The sequence below is a fragment of the Salmo salar genome, chromosome ssa01 (genome assembly GCF_905237065.1).
Source record: "Salmo salar chromosome ssa01, Ssal_v3.1, whole genome shotgun sequence".
Lineage (NCBI taxonomy): Eukaryota > Metazoa > Chordata > Actinopteri > Salmoniformes > Salmonidae > Salmo > Salmo salar.
The window spans coordinates 148,446,852-148,471,524 of NC_059442.1; the positions used below are offsets into that span (position 1 = coordinate 148,446,852).

Consider the following 24,673-nt stretch of genomic DNA (forward strand, 5'->3'; position numbering starts at 1 on the left):
CTAAACGTCTAAACGGGAACAACCATCTCAATAACAGGTGAAATAAGTCCGACCACTTACAGATTAGATTAGTTTAGAAACATTTGTTATATATCTTTGTGTAGTATAAGAAAAATGAATCAATCAATGTGCATGCAGAAACATATATATATTTAACAAACTCATCTAAAAAGCAACCTGCAACAAAACATGCTGGGAAATATGGCAATGATACCCCTCCCATATCATTTTAACTCAGAGTTACTGGTAATTAACTCAATTCAGTTGAGTAACAACAACACCATCTGGTGTTGATTCCACTGTGATTCAAATAACACTTCATTTATTCACCGCAGGTGGCGTCAATTTCAATCCCACTGATGTTAACCCCACTAGAATCAACACTCAGATATAACACAACACATTTTACCTCAACACCGAGATACTAACATCCGCAAATTTGCTGTGTAATGATGAAACGGGGAAGTCCAAATTATGGGATTTCATTCATTCATGAGTTGTATCAGAAGTGTATGGTTTTGCTGTGTTTGTGTATGAAATTGAGAGCAGCGGGGAGGTTTTCCCTATCTTTAGTCCTAATCTCTTGTAGATTATGGGAGGATGAGTTAAAAAAGCAGTAAAGTTTTGATAGGGATATGTGTGTGTGTGTGTGTGTGTGTGTGTGTGTGTGTGTGTGTGTGTGTGTGTGTGTGTGTGTGTGTGTGTGTGTGTGTGTGTGTGTGTGTGTGTGTGTGTGTGTGTGTGTGTGTGTGTGTGTGTGTGTGTGCGTGCGTGTGTGTGTGCATGCGTGCGTGTGTTTTGGGTTGGAAGTGTCTGTAGAGATAAAGATGTAACAGATTACATTTCTATCTGCTAGGAAATAATCTCAGTGGAAGGTTTGAAGTTAACTGCAAGAGATGGTCAGAAATATTGATGATATTCACAGCTACTAAAAAACCCAGAATAAACTATAATGATTAGTTTGAGTTATATATTTTGGACACCCTGCGATTTCAGGGACACATAATTCAGATTCAGAATGGGGTTGGTCAAGGACATCCCCTTCACCATGGGACTTAGGGAGACGTTTGTTAGAAAGAAAAAATAAATAAATATCAGTGTTTTCTTTAAAACAGAATTACTGGAGCCTTATAACTCTTCCCCCATCCTGGCGTGGAACTGTGAACTTTCCCACATGGAAAACAGGGATGAGGAATGTTGGCCCTAGATCCGGGACATCTGTTTTGCCTAGTCCAAGACCAAGGCATTAATGCACAAGTCATACTGTATGTCCAGACTGGCAGCCTTTATGCTCAGACACTTTAGCAATTAGCTAAATTCCCCCTGAAGCTTAAGACAAGCTTTCCTGCAGGTCCAGGGTTACTTATATCACAGATGTATCACCTTCCTGAGAAATTACCAGCCTGGCTGCTCGATTCAGAGCATTATGGTCAGTCCCATATTTACATTTTTAGTCATTTAGCAGACGCTCTTATCTAGAGCAACTTACAGTAGTGAATGCATACGTTTCATACATTTTTTTTTCTTTTTCCGTACTGGTCCCCAATGGGAATCGAACCCACAACTCTGGCATTGCAAACACCATGCGCTACCAACTGAGCCACACGGGACCGTGGGGTGACACAGGTGGAGAGAGAAATGAAAACTGTTAAAACCCCCCAAGGTCGATTCCCGCACCCACGCGGAAATGTAATTAGTATAATTTAAAAATACCCATGAAAATCTGTCAGTTTAAGCTAGATATTTCTGTTGTTTTGCATTGCATGTGTCTCAATCCACAGCATCCACCTACAGTATGTAACACTTTCACAGTGAAAGGTGACATAGCTAGAGCAGTGTTTGTCAGACCATGAGACGTACCAAAAATCAGACTTCTTACAAAATCGTCTGCAGCCTACAAACTATTATGACCCCTCTATGGAAAGATGACACTCCTTTTTTGCCCTACGACCCCCACAAGCGTCTTGGAATTCGTCTGAAGTCTGAACAGTTTGGGCTACACACTAATATGACCCCTCTGAGGAAAGGTGAGACTCATGAACACATACATGCCAGTTGTTTTGCTCTCATAAGACTCCTCTGAAGGTCATCAGTACCAGTTGAAAAAATGAATGAAAGTATATATGGAGACTGTTTAGTGCCAAAATAAAGGGTTGAATACATGTAAAAAATATATATAATAATAAAAATGTTTCGTGATCTTTCGTATATCCCTCAGATATAGGAAATACACTTTAGAATGTAGTTAATCTGTTATTCAATGCGTTTGTATTGGGCTAATGTGTGTGTGTGTGTGTGTGTGTGTGTGTGTGTGTGTGTGTGTGTGTGTGTGTGTGCCCCTCCTCGGCATAGACATGGCTTAGACTCTCGGGGGATATTATTAATTAAATATATAATTCTACCGAAAACTGCAATATATTTTTTTTTTATTCATTAACATGCTGTTGAGTTTCTTTGTCTCAGACTGTAAATAATATTTTGTTGAGCAAATTAAACCAAATGTGTAGTCTTGCAGCACAATCCCTTTACAAATAAAGACATAGTCCTGTAGGCACTGTAACCATGGTTAGTCTTTTGTATCTCTAACTCAACAATTCATTGATTCCATTGGAAGCTGAGAGAGCAAAGTTCTCTTCACCACTATCACTCATCACTACCACCTACACACAGTCACAGTGAGTAGGATTTGGTGTCTATGGAGTCGTCAGTTCTCGCTCTGTAATTCATAACACCATATCCATGGGAACGGTTGGAGTGAAGCACGGCAAGGTGTACCTCTTATGGAAAACAGTCTCGAAACTCTTGTCTCGGAGGCGTTAACAGCATGTCAGAACTTCTCGGTCTGTTCCAGACACAGCCGTCGATCATGCACATCTGCTTGTTTGCTCATTTCGTTTTTTTCTTGGGATTTTTTATTTTCCGTTAATGGGAACAGGAAGGGCTGATTGACCCAGCTGCTGGAACAGCTGGGGAACCTTTCCACTTAGTGGGTGAGAGTGTAGTGAGTGCAATACCTGAGGTCCTGAGGTGACTTGTTGGTTCACACAAACACATACATACACAAATTCACACACACACACATACACAGACACATGTTATCATGCAGTTGCATGCACACACACAGATCTCTCCCTCATGTGAACCATAACCCATACACACATACACAAACACCTCATTTTCATTAGACCGCATCCCTCCGTCTGCATTCAGATGAAGGTAGTTATTACTAAATGGTTGTGCCTGGTTTTGCTGTTGTAAAAAATAATTGAGACGCCAATAAGTAGTAGTAAACTCTGCCTCGCCCTGAGTTTGAGATGTGGCATGCATTGCAGGGTCATATGTTTCCGATCTGATCTGTATTGTCACATTACGTTCTCAGCGCCTGCTGCACAATGCAATAGAAAGTCTTCACTCCACCTCTGAATTGTATCAATTACCATTATCCACAAGATAATGCTACAAACAAGTGACAAAATAATATAGAAGCTCGACAGTAATTGACAATAATTAGGATGTCATTGAATAATCACATTGCCTCATATGTTTTGTTTAAGTAGCGTGTGGGTTTTTAAGCTTGGCAGGATATCGCAGCAGATTTACTACTGCTTCATTGGCAGATCCCCAAGAAAGTGAGAGCAGTGAATAAAAAAGCTGAACATTTTCACAGGCCGTATGGAGCCATCTGCACCCCAAGTCCCACACGCAACTTGTTACACACCCCGTCTAGACGCCCCAGCAGATTTATAGTGCCAGGCCCTGATATCAAAGTCTGTATGCGCTCCTTGACACAGATCCTGCATATGTAGGCAATAACCCGTGCCCCATACATGGCCACGTGTATTCTAAGATGATCAAATAAAATCAAGAAGTCCATCATCAGTCGATCAATCCACGAGTATTGCAGTCATGTTTTTCCATACAGTGATGTCATTATTTTATTCAATAGGATGTGGATCAAAGGTCCTGGGTTAGTTCTCTGGTAAAGCTACAGCAGATAAAGAGTAGAGAAGGGTCAGATTAATTCAAAATGGGTTTACATTTCTATCTGATCAGTAAAGATAACTAGAGAGAAACTGCATGTTTGAGGCGTCACACTCTCTACTGAGTGGAGGTCAAAATGAGAGTGAAATACCTCCAAAAGAAGGACAGGCCCTGAGGCAAAGGCCTCAAGGGGGCCACTATACCACCAGTCTCCCCCTCCCCCCTGCACACTTGCACGCCCATGACAGAGGCCTGTCCAGCCACACATCCCCCACACCAACAGAGGCCTGTCTGTTAAGCAGCCCCATAGCAGAGGACCCATAAAGCATCTGCCCCCTCCACCTCATGACCCTGACTGGGGCCAAGTAGTAACTAACAGATGTCCCATTCAAATGCTCTACGTGTATGAGGTGACCTCTTCTTTCTGATCTTTGAGTTTTGGGGGAAGTGTGACTCCACAGATAACCGTTTTTCTCAATGCTTGGTCATGTTACATGGTATTTGGGTTTTTGTGTTAAAGGTTGACAGCAATGATGATTTAAATGCACGAAGTACCTAACTTTATTTTACTTATAGTAAGATTAGTTTAGAATACTGCCGACAACAGTTACTGTGTAAGTTGTCTCGCGTTCCGATACCTCCAAAATCACGTCGTTTTCACGCCTCCCTTGGAGGTCTGGAGAATTGTGTATTGGATAAGAGGTTTGAATGGTCTGCTGGCTCCCAGCAGCAATATTTTAATTGGATGTTACATTTCAAGAACCCTCCCCCCACACACTCGATGAAGGGGGTGGTACATTTTATGCTTGACACTGTTTTCCGACCAGGTAGGACACATTTTGTAGAAAGTTGTTCTTTACGCTAGCTAGTTTGCAACATTGGCAATAAAAACACATGGCATGTCCCCCATAACTCTCTCCCTCTCCGTGTGTGTGTGTGTGTGTGGGTGGGTGGAGACAGGTGAGCTGGAGTCAGAGCAGATCCCCACCAGCTGCAACCTGTTCCATAATCAAGACCTCTACAAATACTCAGTCCTGCCACTTTCACACTGCCAGATTGTAATCGCTGCCCAGTCAGTCCATGTTTCTAGCCGTTTGTTCCTGGTTTGGCTGTTTTCCCTTGCCTGACGCTGTTTTCCTCTCCGCTACAGTTCTGCCAGCTCTGACCCTGGTCTCTGACTCTGTCCCTATCTCCAGTCCGACTTCTTGTCAGTCCTGCTACTCTGTCCTGGATTCCCCACTCTACGCTCCCTTGGATTCCCCTCCGGACCTGCTTACCCTGTCCCCACACCTCTTGCTCCAGCCTCAGCCTCCGCACCTGGTTTCCAGCAACCCACCCGAGCTTCCCCTGGCCTGCACTCAATCTTCCCCCCATGTTTCAATAAATACCTTGGCTACCTCATCCCAGTCTCCTCATCTGAGTCTGCTCTTGGGTTCACCTGTTCCGCTCCACGTGACATAATGCCTGGGGAATGGAACTAAGGAGGTGACATAAATATGGGAGGTAATCAGTGATGGAGTGATGGAGTCCAGGTGGGCCTAATGATGAAGTGCAGGTGCGGATGATGATGAATGCCAGGTGCACGTAATGATGAATGCCAGGACCAGTGGTTAGTAAACTGGCGACGTTGAACGCCGGAGGGGAGGAGCGGGAGTAGACGTGACAGTTGGACCTTTTCTTAAAATGTCACTCCTTTAAATTAACACAAAGGCCACACTTTAGCTTTAACATGACAATTTTGTCATTGAACAAGTATTATTTAGTCCTGTATTATGACAACTAATGCATATTTTCTTGTTTTACTCCCATTTCCTATAAAAGGGGAAGGCACAGGGGAAGGAGGCTGCTTTTCGGAAGTGGTGTGGAACGGTTGGCGAGCTGCGGTCACTCCTACCAGTTCCAGTTTCTGTATTGAAATCATAATGAAGCACCTGGGCATGCAGCAATGTGTTGCGGTGGTGAAAAGTCCTGACAGGGACAACATCCGACTGGCAGTGAAGAAGGTGTCTTCTGACCCTGTAGAGACGTTTTCATGGTTACTCACAGAGTTGGACCCCAAGGACTGTCATATTCTGTAAGAGAATTTAAGACTGTACTTTGCTGTACAATGTTTTTCACCAGTTCCTTGGGGAGAAATCTGTGCATTCAGCAGGAGCAGAGGACACACTGGGAAACAGGCTTTTGGACATGTACCCCTCAGAGACACCCGAACACATAAAATTGCATATTATCGCAGCCTTGAAAGATGAGTAATCTAATCTCAGAGTTGTGATGGCTACTTCAGCACTGGGAATGGGGATAGACTTTAAGGGTGTCCATCATGTAGTCAACTATGGACCACCTCAAGACTTTGAGTCCTACATACAGCCATATGGAAAAGCGGGTAGGGACGGCACAAGCTAACATTCACTTATCCTATACCATGGAAGACAGCTTGTTGCAGTTTCAGATAAGACGAGACAGTATGTGTCAAACAGTACCAGCTGCAGGCAGGTGAAACTGTTACAGCTCCTTGACGATAAGGTCACAAAACCAATGTCGCCCAAACATGACGGCTGTCACAATTGTGTTATCTCATCCAACTGCAAGGGTGTATGTGAGAGCAATATAAGTCCTTTGGAGAGGCGTGCAGGACAACAATTACAACCAAGCAGTGGCAATTTTAGCATGTAAATCTTGGTGGGGCCAAAAAAAAAAGTGGGATGCATGCCAGCAATGCCGCTACACAACACAACACTAAACAATACATTAATTGCACTATCGCGGTGACAAACGGTGCCTACAAACTGTTAGGGCCTACATAAAGCTGTCCCAACAGCATCCCAACATCTTATCACTGCTACACCTGGCTATCAGCGGAGCCTTGTCTGGCAGCGAAACAGTTCATTCAGCCTTATTTACTGCCTTTTAAAAAAACATAGCTGATATGGCTGACTTGTTTAAACAAATGTGGTTTCTACTGACAATTGAGATGTACAAACTATGGCATAAGGGGACGACAAGTGGATAAGAGGCAATCCGACGGACGTAGTCAATATATCTATTTGTTTAGCACTTTTGAAATGTACGGCGACTAACATGGGCCGCTCGTCGTCCCCTTATGCCATAGTTTGTACAAATATCAGGTATGTTTTTTTTAAAGGCAGTAAATGAGGCTGAATGAACTGTTTTGCTGCCAGACAAGGCTCCAATGATAGCCAGGTGTAGCAGTGGTAAGGTGTTGGGACTGCTGTTGGGACTGTGCTGTTGGGACAGCTTTATGTAGGCCCTAATAGTTTGTTGGAACCGTTTGTCACTGTTAATGTATTGTTTAGTGTTGTGTAGTTGCTTTGCTGGCATGCATCTAAGAAAATGTTGGGGAGTTTGCCCCACCAAAATTTACATGCTAAAATCTCCACTACAAAAGAGCAGACAGTTTGTTCTTCTCACGGTATTCAGTTTGTGGTTCCTGATCCACAACACTAGTTCCTCATAGTCCAATTTGTGCAACAGGTTTATTTTAAGTTCTGTAAGTTTGGGTAGAACCTGCCAGGTGTCAAAGCAAACACCTTCTGATCAAGATGCACACTTACTATGGTTGATGTCTTCAGATCTACTTGAAATTGAGTGCTTTCCAGACTCTGTCTTCAGATCACAGTCTTTATCAAATGGCTGCATGAGGTCCGTCCGCTCTCCAATGGTCCTGCTGACTTTCTGTGTAATGTCAAACCGGACTTGATGTTGATGTTGGATGAGGTCTTTTGTGAGGCGCACATGGTGTTCGAGGTTCTTGCATCTAATACTTTGGTATTGCTCTGGGCTAACATATACCAGTTCTTTCCAAAGGACCGCTAAGTATCTGTGACTTTGTACCAGAAGTAGTTGTAACATTGACCTTAAATAAAAGCAAAATACGATTTTAATATCTGAGACTGACATCATGCATTATGCTACATATTTGCAATGATAAACTTTGTGGATAAACTTTGTGTGCTGTATGTGCCACATAAAAGGGTCTTTATCAGTTACTTCATTGTCAAGGAAAATAACTAACTACACTCTTAGAAAAAAGGGTTCCAAAAGGGTTCTTCAACTGTCATAGGAGGAGAACCCTTTTGGGTTCCATGTAGAACCCTATGTGAAAAGGGTTCTACATGGAACAAAAAGGGTACTACCTGGAACAAAAAAGGGTTCTTTAAAGAGTTCCCCTATGGGGACAGCCGAAGAACCCTTTTAGGTTGTAGATAGCACCGTTTTTTTCTAAGAGTGTATATGTAAATGATTTAGGCTACAATTGTCACTATGATCAACTGAAAATATTACAAATGTGAGCGTGTAGGACGTGTGCAACAGTGTTTTCGACCTATATGATATGTCTATGAAGAGTGTAATAATTAATACTGGGTTAATAAACAAACAAACAAAAGTTCACCTGTAGCTGCATGGTCGATTTCACGATCATCCTCACGCACTGTTGCACCTACGACCCTAATCCGGTGAGCACCTCTGCGCAAGCAAGCATTTGATTGGTTTGACGTGTTGTGAGGCATCACTGATTTACACCGGGTTCCCAACACTTTTATAGCTGACTTTGTGCCATGGACTACCCCAGGCTTCCCGTTTAGAGAAGGTTCTCCACGAGGCTACTGTGTAAGTTACACACAGGCTTAAAGCACTGTCCATCAGGACCACAGAGTGCAAACCTTATGAAAATCAACCACTCACACAGCATGCAGTGAGATTTCAATTAAGCGGAGCAAATGGATTTTGTAATAAATGGACATGCAGTGTGCCTGTTTTATCTCATGACTCACACTGGAAAAGGCTGCATCAACGTCTGCTGCTCCTGCTGTGTAATCTCCTTAATAGAAAACTCATATAAAACAAGACCATAATTGTGTCGCCCACGGACAAACGATTATTCATCAGACTGCAAAAGACTTCCAGAAACCTGGGGGGGACACTTCCTGAATAACCCACACACACACATTTCTGCATGTCTCACACACAGACATGCACACACACACCACTGCACCTTTCACAGACATAAGAATACGCATATACACAGACACACACACACACACATACACACACACACACACTTTCCTCTTTTCTAAAGCACACTGTCCAGTCAGTTCACAGATCTACAGTCTGGCAAAATTGGAAAAATATTTTTGGCTCTATGCCATTCTTACATCATACATTGGCTCTAAGCCCTTTAGCCCCAGGTGACCAAAGAGGTGGATGGCTCCTCCACATGTTCTATCACTCATCAGTCATTCAACCCAGCTAATGCTCTCCTTGCTCTGTCTGTCTCCCAATCCTCCATCTCTATCACACAGACCCAGCCTTGGGTCAAACTGGTAAACCCAAAAGTTTCAGCATGCATGAAGTATGTTAATATCGTTCCCTATAAACCATAATTGGTTCCCTTTAACGACTCAGCAAAGCTGAGCAATGAGAGCCATCTGTCGCTAAATAAAGAACGAAGCCTGGCAGAGGGAGAACAATGAAGCAACAGTTGTTGGATAAGTATTATGACAGTTTTGTTTTCTTATTGAGTTCATCCTGCTTCTTGCCCATTTATTTCAAATGTACATTGGCTTCAAAGAACTCATTAATTCATTTGGTATGATAAACTCATTATTCCACATTCTCTTATTCATATTTCATAAACACTTTATTCAATTACCTGGATGTCAAATTGAATTAGACAATTGAATTGAGTATGCTTTGAAGGGTTTGACCTTAATAACCAAAAAAGTTTACAAAAAAATAAAATCTAATCTCCAAAATGATCAGGAACAACTAAACACAATAAATGTAAGTGTTTGATCACGTCATCAATAATCTCAATTGACTGTCAAGAAGACTGAAAAAATCTCAACATTTACAATTTCTAAATATGGACACAGTAATCAATTATCTAAATAACAGCAACAACTCATTCAAAGATCCAAGATCAGTTTCATCCAGGTAAAAAAGAAATGAATCTCTCATTCTTACCTTTAGCAGACCAGACCGTTTAGAGCTACGCCACCAGAGCCTTCAGCACCAGCTCACACAAATTGCCTCGTTGGAACCCAGCACATTCAATAAAGGGGAATGAAAGGATGTCCACTTTGAAGACTGTTCCGGAACCTGTCTCCTTGTGTTCCAACCTGATGGCACTTCTGTTCCGAAAAGCCCCTCTGCCACTGATAGGTCAGGCGCCTGCTCTCCTCACCTAGACCCTACAGACGATCCGAGCTAGAGAGAGAGTGGGAAAGAAAGAGAGAGGAGGATAAAAGGCCTTTTAAACTGAGAGAGAAGCATTCTGGTCAGACCCCCATTCCACAACTACAGCCCTTAAATAGCTGTCACTTTCCCTCCCTCCTCTCATTTCTCTGTCCCTCCCGCCCTCTTTCTTACTGTTGGAGTTAGCTGGGCTGCTGCATTGAAGTGGTATGTTGTTGTTCTTACTGGCAACCGGTGGTGGAAAAAGTACCCAATATTCATACTTGTGTAAAAGTTAAGTTATGTTAATAGACAATGACTCAAGTAAAAGTGAAAGTCACCCAGTAAAATACTACTTAAGTAAAAGTATAAAAGTATTTGGTTTTAAATATACTTAAGTATCAAAAGTAAATGTAATTGCTAAAATATAGTTTAGTATCAAAAGTACACTCCAACACTCAGACATAATTTACAAACAAAGAATTTGTGTTTAGTGAGTCTGCCAGATGAGATGCGGAAGGGATGACCAGGGATTTTCTCTTGATAGGTGTGTGAATTGGACCAGTTTCGTGTCCTGCTAAGCATTCATAATATAAGGAGTACCCTTGGGCATCAGGGAAAATGTATGGAGTAAAAATTACATTATTTTATTTAGGAATGTAGTGGAGTAAAAGTAAAAGTAGTCAAAAATATAAATAGATAAGTACAGATACCCAAAAAACTACTTAAGTAGTACTTTAAAGTATTTTTACTTAAGTACTTTACACGACTGCTGGCAACTCATGACAAAGAGTGAAAGAGAGGGAGAGAGTGACTGTATGTGAGAGAGAAAATTAGAGTGAGCAAGACAGAGGATGGAAAAAAATAGGGAGAACAGTCACAGTAAAGCAGTAGAGTGGAACTCCTGAATGAGCCAAGTTAATCCAAATTCAACCTGGTATCAAACACATAAGGGACTAAAAGAATCAGCTCTCACGTGTCTGATGAATATCAAAGACACAAAGCAACACATCTATGAATGCATGATGGACTTCCATTCAATAGGTTGAGACTCCCGTAGAGAGTCCCTACACATGACCCACCAACTGCCCCAAAGCAGGGCATTCAATGGCGCCATAGCAACTGGTGCCCATTCGCTACTGACCACAGGTCTCGACTATAGCCCTGTGATAACTAAGTCCCTTCAGTCATCTGCTGCCCATCTTAACCCAGGTTCCCCAGACAAAATAGACTTGGAGTGAGATAGCCAGCCTGCCCGCCATCCCTCACTCTCCTTATCTCCCTACACAGACACATCCTTAGACACAAAGACAGACAGAGGGACAGAGAGACCGAGAGAGGGGGAGACACACCCACATGCATGCACATGTATTCACACACACACATCAGGCGGCAGACAAGGCTGATTCTCCCACTGATAATACACACACAGCTCATCTTCTCCATACACAAGCTCTGTTACACAGTAAAAGTAAAAGGGACCTTCATCAAAGTTGCATGTAGCTTACTAGATAAGAGTTAATGAACTTCAAAGTTGAAATAATGCAGAAATGCTGCAGGATGGCTGATACCTGACAACATTTCAGGTCAGTATTTGGGAATATTGAGTTGCATTTTCATTCAAGACAACTGTATATGACTCATTCCATTTATGCACGTCGCAAATAATGACAAAAGCATATGGTGAGTAGCTGCCACTTATAAAACAACCCAAATCTATCAGAGGACAAAATTATGGGGGATTTTCTCCCCTCATCATCTCTAGTCCTGACCGATGTGTTTTGTCTCTGACAGCGATACACTTTCATTTGTTTAACAGATGCTGAAAAAGGCAGGAAACAGACACATTTTTTGCCATTGTGTCGAAGCATCGGGAAATGGGGAATAAGCAGATTTTATGGGAACATGAGTGGTGTTTTGTGTCGGTGATTTGAGCTGTAAAATACAACCCCGCAAACCCCATATACTGTAAAAGTCCACATTCGATGGACACAGTTAGCAGGCATGTAAATGCTGATGAGATCACATGCCATAAGGACAGTATAGTATTTTAACTGTAGACTTAGCCTTAGGGGGGTCACCTTTGTTCATTTATACCATATGTTTATGAATCCCTCAGAAGTGAGGCAGAAGGAAAAAGGAGGATGAAATACTTTTACTCTTGCATTGAGTGGACACCTCTCATCATTATCCACTCTTATAGGTCTATACTGTAATTATAATTATGGCTATTTTCTGATATTGTACAGTAATGCTGAATGTACAATGATTAACTTTTTTTATATGGTTAAAAACAGCTGTCTCAAATTGACATGGTTGTTGACAGAGGGTTCCAAACAAATGCTACCCTTGGTTCTGGTCTCTGCCACCTGTTTGTAATCGCTTCACTGGTCTCAATTACGCAATTACAGCTCAACTGAGCGCATATCACCTAAACAGACTAACTGTGCTCTGTGTGGAAGCCAAGCCAAGCGCAAATGCCCCATTGATTTCCAAGAGGAGCCAAATTCAACACTTTTTTTTATATTGTACACTTCCTCTCCATCATTAATATAACATAGCTGGGAGTGGAACACATCCCTGGAGATATCCTTTCTGTTTCTTGTCGAAAATATATTTTCTAACTTATTTATTTCCCCCTCAGTTTCCCTCAGGTTCATCTGATGATCGTATTACCCCAAAAGATTGCGATTCAGTTCTTTAATCAAGAACACCTTGTAGGTCGTAAATGCTGTTGTAATTGATTATGACATAGCCTGAACAAATACTTGGCCCCTCAACCTGCTAATGATAACTGACTGATGCACACACAGAAAAAAAACACATCTTCATAGGTCTCTAATATCCATTGTCATAAACTTGGATTCTCTATTTAGATATTATACAGTTTATGCCATTTAGCACACGCTTTTATCCAAAACGACTTAGTCAGGCGTGCATACATTTTACATACAGGTGGTCCCAGGAATTGAACCCAAGACGGTGGCACTGCAAGTGTCATGCTCTACCAACTGAGATACAAGGGACTATATGAAGACAGGTTGACGTTATTTCCATAGACACAGACCGAAGCTTACATCCAGTCAAGCTTCAAACCCCTGTCTGGTTCCAAATCTAATAAAACTGAGCCATTTACACCTGGGTGGCATTAACACATTTTCCATAACCATGTATGGGTGAGAGGTATGGAAAGATATATATATATATATATATATATATATATATATATATATATATATATATATATATATATATATATATATATATATATCTTTATATATATATATCTTTCCATACCTCTCACCCATACATGGTTATGGAAAATGTGTTAATGCCACCCAGGTGTAAATGGCTCAGTATATATATATATATATACTCATTGAAATAAGTCAGTTCTCAGTGAACTCATACTGTACCTATGGAGTTTAATTTCAAATTGAGGCATTACAAAGAACATCTTATCAAGTAGACATGCATCGGTTCTTGTGATTTATGTACAATTCAAATGATCCCAAATGCACCACTATGTTTTGCACAACTTCCTTCACACTGTAGAGGGCACCACAATAGAAAGGGGTCATCAATCATCTTTAACACCTATCCAACTCCTACCATCCACATAAGGAATAGGTCATAGGAGTAATGTTGTAGCAATCAAGACTTACAACATGTCACTTCCTGCTCATCACAAACAGTTACCCTAGTTCGTGCAGTCTGGTGACAAATGTAAACATTTACACACATACTCGTGCTCACTGTTTTTATCTTAACCCTAAAACATATACATAAAGCATTCATGTACTGTAAACACACACTATAACATTAGCCTTTTTAAGTGCTACCATTAACTCAGACTTCTCTCTCAAAAATAAAAGTATTTCAAGTCTTTGGGGATGACTTCATCCTTAGTCATTTAATGGAGCTTCCATAAACACACTGTCACTATGTAAGCACAAACAGAGTTAAATCAGACACATTGCTTCTCTCTGCTCCCAACGACCCTCTTCTCTGGAAGTGGAGTCATTGGATTGTGTATCTAAACACAATCACAACAATGGAAACGGAAGCTTAACCCAAGACCACAGAGGACGCGGACACATTTAATCTTAGTTTTGCTCAATACCAACTGCAGAAAAACACAGGGACATGGGGCTCATGATGTTCTTTTCCTTTGTGTCTATTCGGGATTTGTCTGGACTTATTGTAGCTAGCATTCCAGAAGAGGTGATCATTTGACATTGGGCCGTTATAAATATTTACATATCATAAACAAACACTAATGAATGGCTTGTGAAGTCACATAAATTATATCTCCCTTGGCTGCCTGAGCAAAATGAGGAGACAGTCTGTTGGAGCGCCCTAGAGGGGGGGACAGTCCCTGTAGACATGGGATGTTTATTTGGTGGTGAGGTGGTGGTGAGGTGAGAGGGATTTAGAAACACATGATGTATATAAAGTAAAGGTGTGATACAAGGGCTTACTGTAGGACAAAAGGTTGAAACAGGCTAGTGCCCAGACACATTCACAAGCTAAATCTGCCAAACGGATGTTAAGACTGTAATAAAAAAAAAAGCAATAGTCTCTTTAAAACAACACAGGTGTTCTTGTGTCTGAGTCATAAGTAAACCTTACAGATACAGTACATCCTGCTGAAGTCAAACATGGATGTCCATTCAAGATGCGGGGCCTAACAACTCTCTGTCACAGTCAAAAGGAGGCTTGAGCTGGATTAGCGGGTAGATCATGGTATTAGAGAGGACAAGGGAGTTAGGAGAGGGATGTACACCTTCAGGTATTTGGTTATGGTTTACATACAATTGCACAGATACAGTGGGAAGAAAAAGTTTGTGAACCCTTTAGAATTACCTGGATTACTGCATAAATTGGTCATAAAATGTTATCTGATCTTCATCTAAGCCACAACAATAGACAAACACAGTCTGCTTAAACTAATAACACACAAACAATTATAATTTTTCATGTCTTTAGTGAACACACCATGTAAAAATTCACAGTGCGGAGTGGAAAAAGTATGTGTATCCTTGAATTTAATAACTGGTTGACCCTCCTTTGGCAGCAATAACCTCAACCAAACGTTTTCTGTAGTTGTGGATCAGACCTGCACAACGGTCAGGAGGAATTTTGGACCATTCCTCTTTACAAAACAATTTCAGGTCCACAATATTCTTAGGATGTCTGGTGTGAACCGGTCTCTTGAGGTCATGCCACAGCATCTCAATCGGGTTGAGGTAAGGACTGACTGGGCCACTCCAGAAGACGTATTTTCTTCTGTTCAATCCATTCTGTTGTTGATTTACTTCTGTCTTTATTTATTTATTTGATTTAACCTGTATTAAACTAGGCAAGTCAGTTCTTATTTACAATGACGGCCTACCAAAAGGCAAAAGACCTGCGGGGACGGGCTGGGATTAAAAATAAATAAATAAAATAACATATAAATATAGGACAAAACACACATCACGAGAAGAGAGACAACACAACCCTACATAAAGAGAGACCTAAGTGTCATGTCCTGACCAGTAAAGGGGGTTATTTGTTATTGTAGTTTGGTCAGGGCGTGGCAGGGGGTGTTTGTTTTATGTGTTTCGGGGTTTTTGGTTTATGTTAGTATATTTCTATGTTTGTTCTAGTGTGTCTATTTCTATGTTTAAGTTTCTTGGGTTGACCTTCAATTGGAGGCAGCTGTTCCTCGTTGCCTCTAATTGAAGGTCCTATTTAGTAGGGGTGTTTTTCCATGGGTTTTGTGGGTAGTTGTCTCCGTGTATTGTCAGTGAACCTTACAGGACTGTTTTTCATCGTTTGTTCAGTATAAGTGTTTTTGTTTTCTTCAATAAAAGAAGATGAGCATACATATCCTCTATGGGCTAGGTGGGACGCTAGCGTGCCACCCGTGGTGCACTCCATCAACAGCAGGTGCATTTCAAGAGCGGCAAATTTGAATCCAAATAAATGTCAAAATTCAAATTTTTCAAACATACAACTATTTTACACCCTTTGAAAGATAAACATCTCCTTAATCTAACCACGTTTTACGATTTCAAAAAGGTTTTACGGCGAAAGCATAAATTTAGAGTATGTTAGGACAGTACATTTACAAGAGTTGTGTGTAATGTTTTGTCAATTCGAAGACAGGGTAACCAAAACCATAAAACCAGCTAAAATGATGCACTAACCTTTTACAATCTCCATCAGATGACACTCCTAGGACATTATGTTAGACAATGCATGCATTTTTAGTTCTATCAAGTTCATATTTATATCCAAAAACAGCGTTTTACTATGGCATTGATGTTGAGGAAATCGTTTCCCTCCAATAACCGGCAGTCAAGTCAGCGTCACAAATTAAATAATTAAAATTAGAAAACATTGGTAAAATATTATATTGTCATTTAAAGAATTATAGATTTACATCTCTTGAACGCAATCAACTTGCCAGATTTAAAAATAACCTTACTGGGAAATCACACTTTGCAATAATCTGAGCACTGCGCCCAGAAAAATACGCGTTGCGATACAGACTAGACGTCATGTTGGGAAGATCTAAAATCGAAAATACTATGTAAATAATCCATTACCTTTGATTCTCTTCATCAGATGTCACTTCCAGGTATCACAGGTCCATAACGAATGTAGTTTTGTTCAAAAAAGCTCATCATTTATGTCCAAAAATCTCCGTCTTGTTAGCACATGATCTAAGCCAGCCGGACTTCTCGTCATGAACGAGGGGAAAAAATATATTTACGTTCGTTCAAACATGTCAAACGTTGTATAGCATAAATCATTAGGGCCTTTTTTAACCAGAACATGAATAATATTCAAGGTGGACGAATGCATACTCTTTTATAACGTATTGGAACGAGGGTACCCAACATGAACTCGCGCGCCAGGTGTCTAATGGGACATCATCGTTCCATGGCTCTTGTTCGGTCAGATCTCCCTCCAGAAGACTCAAAACACTTTGTAAAGGCTGGTGACATCTAGTGGAAGCAATAGGAAGTGCCAAAATATTCCTCAGCCCCTGTGTTTTTCAATGGGATAGGTTTAAAGGTAATACAACACATCAGGTATCCACTTCCTGTCAGAAAATGTCTCAGGGTTTTGCCTGCCAAATGAGTTCTGTTATACTCACAGACACCATTCAAACAGTTTTAGAAACTTTAGAGTGTTTTCTATCCATATATAATAAGTATATGCATATTCTAGTTACTGGGTAGGATTAGTAACCAGATTAAATCGGGTACATTTTTTTTATCCAGACGTGCAAATGCTGCCCCCTAGCCCTAACAGGATATACCCGCTGCGTTTTGGTCCACTCAGTACGACGATTATGACACTAAGGCAACAACATAGCAAGGCAGCAACTCATGACAACACAGCATGGTAGCAACACACCATGACAACAACATGGTAGCAAAACAACATGGTAGGAGCACAAAACATGGTACAAACATTATTGGGCACAGACAACAGCACAAAGGGAAAGAAGGTAGAGACAACAATACATCACACAAAGCAGCCACAGTTGTCAGTAAGAGTGTCCATGATTGAGTCTTTGAATGAAGAGATTGAGATAAAACTGTCCACTTTGAGTGTTTGTTGCAGCTCGTTCCAGTCGCTAGCTGCAGCGAACTGAAAAGACGAGTGACTCAGGGATGTGTGTGCTTTGGGGACCTTTAAAAGAATGTGACTGGCAGAATGGGTGTTGTATGTGGAGGAGGAGGGCTGCAGTAGATATCTCAGATAGGGGGGAGTGAGGCCTAAGAGGGTTTTATTAATAAGCATCAACCAGTGGGTCTTGCGACGGGTATACAGAGATGACCAGTTTACAGAGGAGTATAGAGTGCAGTGATGTGTCCTATAAGGAGCATTGGTGGCAAATCTGATGACCGAATGGTAAAGAACATCTAGCCGCTCGAGAGCACCCTTACCTGTTGATCTATAAATGATGTCTCCGTAATCTAGCATGGGTAGGATGGTCACCTGAATCAGGGTTAGTTTGGCAGCTGGGGTGAAAGAGGAGCAATTACGATAGAGGAAACCAAGTCTAGATTTAACTTTAGTCTTCAGCTTTGATATGTGCTGAGAGAAGGACAGTGTACCGTCTAGCCATACTCCCAAGTACTTGTATGAGGTGACTGCCTCAAACTCTAAACCCTCAGAGGTAGTGATCACACCTGTGGGGAGAGGGGCATTTTCTTACCAAACCATATGATCTTTGTTTGGAGCTGTTCAGAACAAGGTTAAGGGTAGAGAAAGCTTGTTGGACACTAAGAAAGATTTGTTGTAGAGCATTTAACACAAAATCTGGGGAGGGGCCAGCTGAGTATAAGACTGTATCATCTGCATATAAATGGATGAGAGAGCTTCCTACTGCATGAGCTATGTTGTTGATGTAAATTAAGAAGAGTGTGGGGCCTAGGATTGAGCCTTGGGGTACTCCCTTGGTGACAGGCAGTGGCTGAGACAGCAGATTTTCTGACTTGATACACTGCACTCTTTGAGAGAGGTAGTTAGCAAACCAGGCCAAAGACCCCTCAGAGACACTAATACTCCTTAGCCGGCCCACAAGAATGGAATGGTCTACCGTATCAAAAGCTTTGGCCAAGTCAATAAAAATAGCAGCACAACATTGCTTAGAATCAAGGGCAATGGCGACATCATTGAGGACCTTTAAGGTTGCAGTGACACATCCATAACCTGAGCGGAAACCAGATTGCATACCAGAGAGAATACTATAGACATCAAGAAAGACAGTCAGTTGATTATTGACAAGTTTTTCCAACACTTTTGATAAACAGGGCAAAATATAAATAGGCCTATAACAGCTAGGATCAGCTTGATCTCCCCCTTTAAATAAAGGACTAACCATGGCTGCCTTCCAATCAATGGGAACCTCCCTAGAAAGGAGAGACAGGTTAAAAAGGTCGGAGATAGGCTTGGCGATGATAGGAGCAGCAATCTTAAAGAAGAAAGGGTTTAAACCATCTGACCCAGATGTTTTTTTGGGGTTAAGTTTCAGGAGCTCCTCTAGCACCTCGGACTCAGGCTTGCTCATTAATGTTTTTTAGCAAGCGTCTATGACAAATCAGGACAGGTCGTTTCACTGAGCAGCCATTATGAACTCAGGCTGTAAAACAGTGATCACTAAGGTTATTACAGAAAACACCAGACTGATACCTATCAGGATTATTTGTGAGGATAACATCAAGAAAAGCAGCCTTTTCTGGATGTTTGGAGTCATACCTTGTGGGATTGGTATTAATCTGAGAAAGCTTTAGGGAGTCCCATTGCTTTGGGACTTGGTCAGGTGGTTTAAGCATGTCCCACTTTAGGTCACCTAGCAGGACAAATTTAGACTTGGGTGTGTCACGATTTCCGCCGAAGTTGGTCCTTCTCCTTGTTCGGGCGGTGTTCGGCAGTTGACGTCACCGACCTTCTAGCCATCGCCAATCCACTTTTCATTTTCCATTCGTTTTGTCTTGTCTTCCATCACACCTGGTTCCAATTCCATCAATTACATGTTGTGTATTTAACCCTCTGTTCCCCCCATGTCCTTGTCCGTAATTGTTTGTTGTAGTGCTTGTGCACGGTATGCTGGTATTTACCGGGTTTTGTGTGACCCATTTATTGTATTGTTCTGTTGACGGTGGTTTATGTTTATTAAACACAACCGTTGTAAATCAGTTTTCGCTCTCCTGCGCCTGACTTCTCTGCCGCCAGTACGCATCGCATTACATGGTGTAAGGGGCCAGGACAGATCTTAGGGCAGGTAGGGTACAGGCCGGTGCTGTTGGAGGACAATAGCACCCAGCAACAGTCAACAAAGAGATATTTGAAAGTTTAATACTTAAAACCAACAAATCAAATTGTTTGGGAACAGACTTGGTGGAGACAACCGAGTACTGAAGGTGATCCTTGGTAAAGATTGCCACTCCCCCACCTTTGGGAGATTTGTCTTGCCGAAAAAGGTTATAACCAGATAGGTTAACATCAATATTCAAAACACTCTTCCTAACCACGTCTCAGTAATGACCAACACATCTGCATTGGAGCTGTGAACCCACACTTTCAATTGATCCAGAGAGAGAGGGGGGTACCTGTACCAGACAGGGGGAGACAGGCCAGGGCAGATGATGAACAGATCACCAGGTGGAATCCAAGCAGCAGTGCAGCAGGCAATGGGAGTAGGTGGCACCCACTTGGGTGAATCTTTTATTTATGGAGGCAGATTTCATCTAGAAAATGCCAGTGGACGGTCTTTGAACAGCAGGAGGGGGCTTGAAGGCCTCTGGATCTGGGTGGGGTAGCCTGCCATGTGTTGGGCTCAAAGGCTTCGACACCTCTCGCTTCACAAGGTGTGCAAATTGAAGTTGTAACTCTTTGTCCTAGCAAAGGTTGGTAGCCTGAGCGTTCAGTCCTTATTAAGTCAAATATATCATTGTAATTGGCTTTTGAAAGTAGAAAAAGGTTTTTTTTAAGTACAAAAATTGCTTCAGTCTAAGCATTACTCACTCAGCTCCAGGTTGGATTGTGTTTTCAGGTCTCTGTTTGTTTGCCAGAGCATTAAATATATAGTTTGGGAATAATAATCCTTGAGAGTAGGAAGCATTCCAAGTAATTCCATCCAAAAATCAGGTAGTAGGTTTGGAGTTTCGATTTGGAGTGAAGGTTATGTTGTTTAGGGTAGCATCCTGTATATATCCCTCCCCAAAAATCTAAGTTTGTCTAACTCTACATCTATCTATTATTAAAAACATGCTGAAAAATGTGGGAGCTCATCTACACATGACCTCCCTCTCTCTCCCTCTCTGTCTTTTGGGTTGTTGTCCTGTTGCATCACCTAACTTCTGTTGAGCTTCAATTGGTGGACAGATAGCGTTACATTCTCTTGACAAATGTCCTGATAAACTTGGGAATTCATTTTTCCGTCGATGATAGCAAGCTGTCCAGGCCCTGAGGCAGCACAGAAGCCCCAAACCATGATGCTCCCTCCACCATAGTTTACAGTTGGGATTAAGTTTTGATTTTGGTGTTGTTAGGAGTGTGTATCGGAGGTGAAGTCAGGTGCAGGAGTGCAGAGAACAGGCGCACTTTTTATTCCGGTCAAAATGACAGCACAAAAATAACATAAAATGTGCCCAAAACACGGAACATAGACAAAAAGTAATGCATGTAACAATATCCACAATATCAAAATACACGTAACACAAACAATCCTACACAAAGACATGATGGGGAACAGAGGAATACATACATATGAATTGATTGGGGAATGAAAACCAGTTGTGCAGGGAACAAGACAAAACAAATGGATACATGAAAAATGGAGCAGCGATGGCTAGAAAGCCGGTGACGTCGACCGCTGAATGCCGTCCGAACAAGGAGAGGAGCCGACTTCGGCGGAAGTCGTGACAGGTGGGCTGTGCCTTTTTTCTCCACACATAGTGTTGTGTGTTCCTTCCAAACAACACAACTTTAGTTTCATCTGTCCACATAGTATTTTGCCAGTAGCACTGTGGAACATCAAGGTGCTCTTTTGCGAACTTCAATTTCTGTAGGTCTTTAACTGACACTCTAGGATTCTTCTTAACCTCATTGAGGATTCTGCGCTGTGCTCCTGCAGTCATGTTTGCAGGACGGCCAATCCTATGGAGAGTAGCAACAGCGCTGAAATTTCTCCATAAACAGACAATTTGTCTTACCGTGGACTGACTTTTAGAGATTCTTCTGTAACCCTTTCCAGCTTTATGCAAGTCAACAATTCTTAATCTTAGGTCTTCTGAGAACTCTTTTGTTCGAGGCATGGTTCACATCAGGCAATGCTTCTTGTGAATAGCAAACTCAAATTTTGTTTTTTATGGGGCAGGGCAGCTCTGACCAAAATCTCCAATCTCGTCTCATTGATTCCACTCCAGGTTAGTTGACAATTAGCTTTTGGAGAAGTCATTAGCCTAGGGGTTCAAATACTTTTTCCAACCTACACTGTGAATGTTTAAATGATGTATTCAATAAAGACAATACAAATACAATAATTTGTGTGTTATTAGTTTAAGCACACTGTGCTTGTCTATTGTTGTGACTTAGATGAAGATCAGATCAAATTTTATGTAAAATATATGCAGAAATCCAGGTAATTCCAAAGGGGTCATATACTTTTTCTTGCCACTGTAAGTATTTACAACGGATTTCAAATGCTGATTGTTGTTACATGAAATTACGCAGTAACAACAACACTAGATAATAGTTTAGAAATGTGTCATGGACAATTCTCGGTTAATGCACAGGATATTTACAGTCTGATTACCAAAGTAATAACATAGTAACTTTATTCAAGATGTATTCAACACATTTTCAACAATATTATTTTCAATGCAGAAAAACAAATACAAATGTTTGTCCCGTATCTACAATAGCAGGCAGATACATTTCTCTGGTGACTTCATGTTTCACATAAACACCTGTAATGAAAGAATACTGTTCTCATTGACCTCAAGGACATGGTCAAAGGGTTAACCCAACAGCAGGCAGCCAGAGAAATCCAGATGTTTGAAGTAAAGAGTGTGAAAACAAAATACATCTGACCAACGGAGTTCCAGCTCATGACTTTCATCACCAAAACACTACAATTATCAGCAGTGAAAACACAAGGCCTTTTACACGACCTCGGTACCAAGCTGTCATTATCATGCACCATGGGTCATAAGGGGTATTTCCTCTCCTGTCATTGGTCAAATAAGGAGATACCAAAAACAGTATGACTTGATGTAAAACACTGCATCATAAAATATTCATTAAACAAACCATAAAGCTTATGTGAAAATGGTTGCGAGATGTTTGAAACAGACACAGTGATGTCTGTATACTACTATCTTTGTTGAATCAATTTCTTACATCGTCTCAGAAGATAAATCATATCCTTTACATTGGTCTCTTTCTGTAGTATGACAGGACTAGGACTAAAGAATCTGACAGTCTGATGGAGAGACCAAAAAGAGAAAGAAAGCTAGCACAGTGGGTCACACTTTATTTGGATAGTCCATATTTTCCATCTGTAGATGCTCTACAGATGGTCATACGTCAACAAACTATCTGTTGTTAAGCAACTGCTTGCTAAGGTTATAGTTAGGGTTAGATTTAGAATAAGGGTTAGGGTTAGGTTTTAATGTGGTGGAGCACACCAAGAGAGAGACACACACACTCCCACTCGGGAAGGCAGGAGAGAGAGAGAAGCTATGAGCGGCAGACTAAGACGTGACTGTGGGCTTTGTTCCAAGCTGAATATCGCGCGGATAGACCGGCATTTCAAGTCTGTCCATGCACTTAAGCTTGGTACTATTAAATGGAAGTGTGCTAGGGAATCTTGCCGGCTTTCAGCCGAGAGACAGCGGCCCGGATCATGGAAGTGTACGCAGCCTAACAACGATGTTGCACCGCGGCTGGAGCCCTGGGAGAACCCTGTGTATTTCCAGTGTGTGGGAAGTGAGTTGTCCGTGGATCAGCAGCTGTTGGACGAGAGTGAGCAGGCGGTGGCGACTGGGCCGGTGCAGTCAACCAGCCAGATCGGTGGTGAACCACGCTCGGAACCGAGGGAGCGAGGCTGCGCGGAGGCGACTTCCACGGAGAGCGAGAGCGATGAAGGCGGCGGTGTGGATTCCGGAATTGAAGGTTGGAGAAATGTAATTTTGACTGAATATGAGCACTTTGCTACGGGTAGAAACCCTTCAGTTAAACAAATTGACAATTGTCGCACCAGTCTATCCCGAGTACGGAAATTCCTCCGCTATATGTCAGAGGGCAAGTCCGATGAAGGACTGTGTTCTCTGGATAACTACAGACGTGCGTCTGAGTGGTACGGTCAATGTGAAGACCGTTGTTTGGCACCATCCACGTTAAAAATGTACCGATCCGATGTTCGAAGTTTCTTGAAATATCTCATTCAGTTCCGGCCAGAAGGTCTGCAGGCTAGAGCCAGTAAAATCCGAAAGTTGTTACTCTGCTTGGCAAAGATGGACAGGGATTCGCGGCAGAGCCAGGCAACACACAGGGCAAAATTCCGAAAACGCTGCAGGGACGAGGTGCTCAGCGCTGCGGAGTTAAGCCGATTTGTTGAGCAAAGCAATCAAGCTATTCCTTCGGTTCTCAGTAGGCTGGAGGTCCGACCCACCTGCGCTGATAGACGTAGGTTTGCGGCTCTCATGTCCAGCCGGTTGGCCATCTTTAATGGCACTCGACGATCCCCAGTCACCACATTCAGTGAGAGGGAATTTACTGAAATAACCCCGGAAAGTGGGGGTTATCAGATGTCTATTTCAAGCCACAAAACGAACTATAGCTTCGGTGAGTGCAGAATTGTTCTATCTGGGCAGGAATACACTTGGCTTAAACGATTCCATCAGATCAGGCCTAATCTGAGTGGAATCACCTCAGACACAACACTCTTCTTTTTCTCGTCCTGCGGTCAACCGTACAGCAATAT

At 41.9% G+C, this 24,673-nt stretch overlaps 1 protein-coding gene across 7 annotated transcripts in view; it reads right to left on the reverse strand.

Annotated features, from left to right (window-relative positions):
* The window catches only part of tnca (tenascin Ca), a 42,829-nt gene extending 32,535 nt beyond the window's left edge, over window positions 1-10,294 (reverse strand). For 2 of the 7 annotated variants that reach the window (XM_014137374.2, XM_014137383.2), the window contains exon 1: window positions 9,967-10,292. The gene's annotated coding sequence lies outside the window, so the exon portion shown is untranslated. Of the gene's footprint in view, window positions 1-9,966 lie in introns of all 7 variants that reach the window. The other 5 variants (XM_014137401.2, XM_045692015.1, XM_014137354.2 and 2 more) reach the window with 4 other exon arrangements.
* Window positions 10,295-24,673: the final 14,379 nt, after the last annotated feature.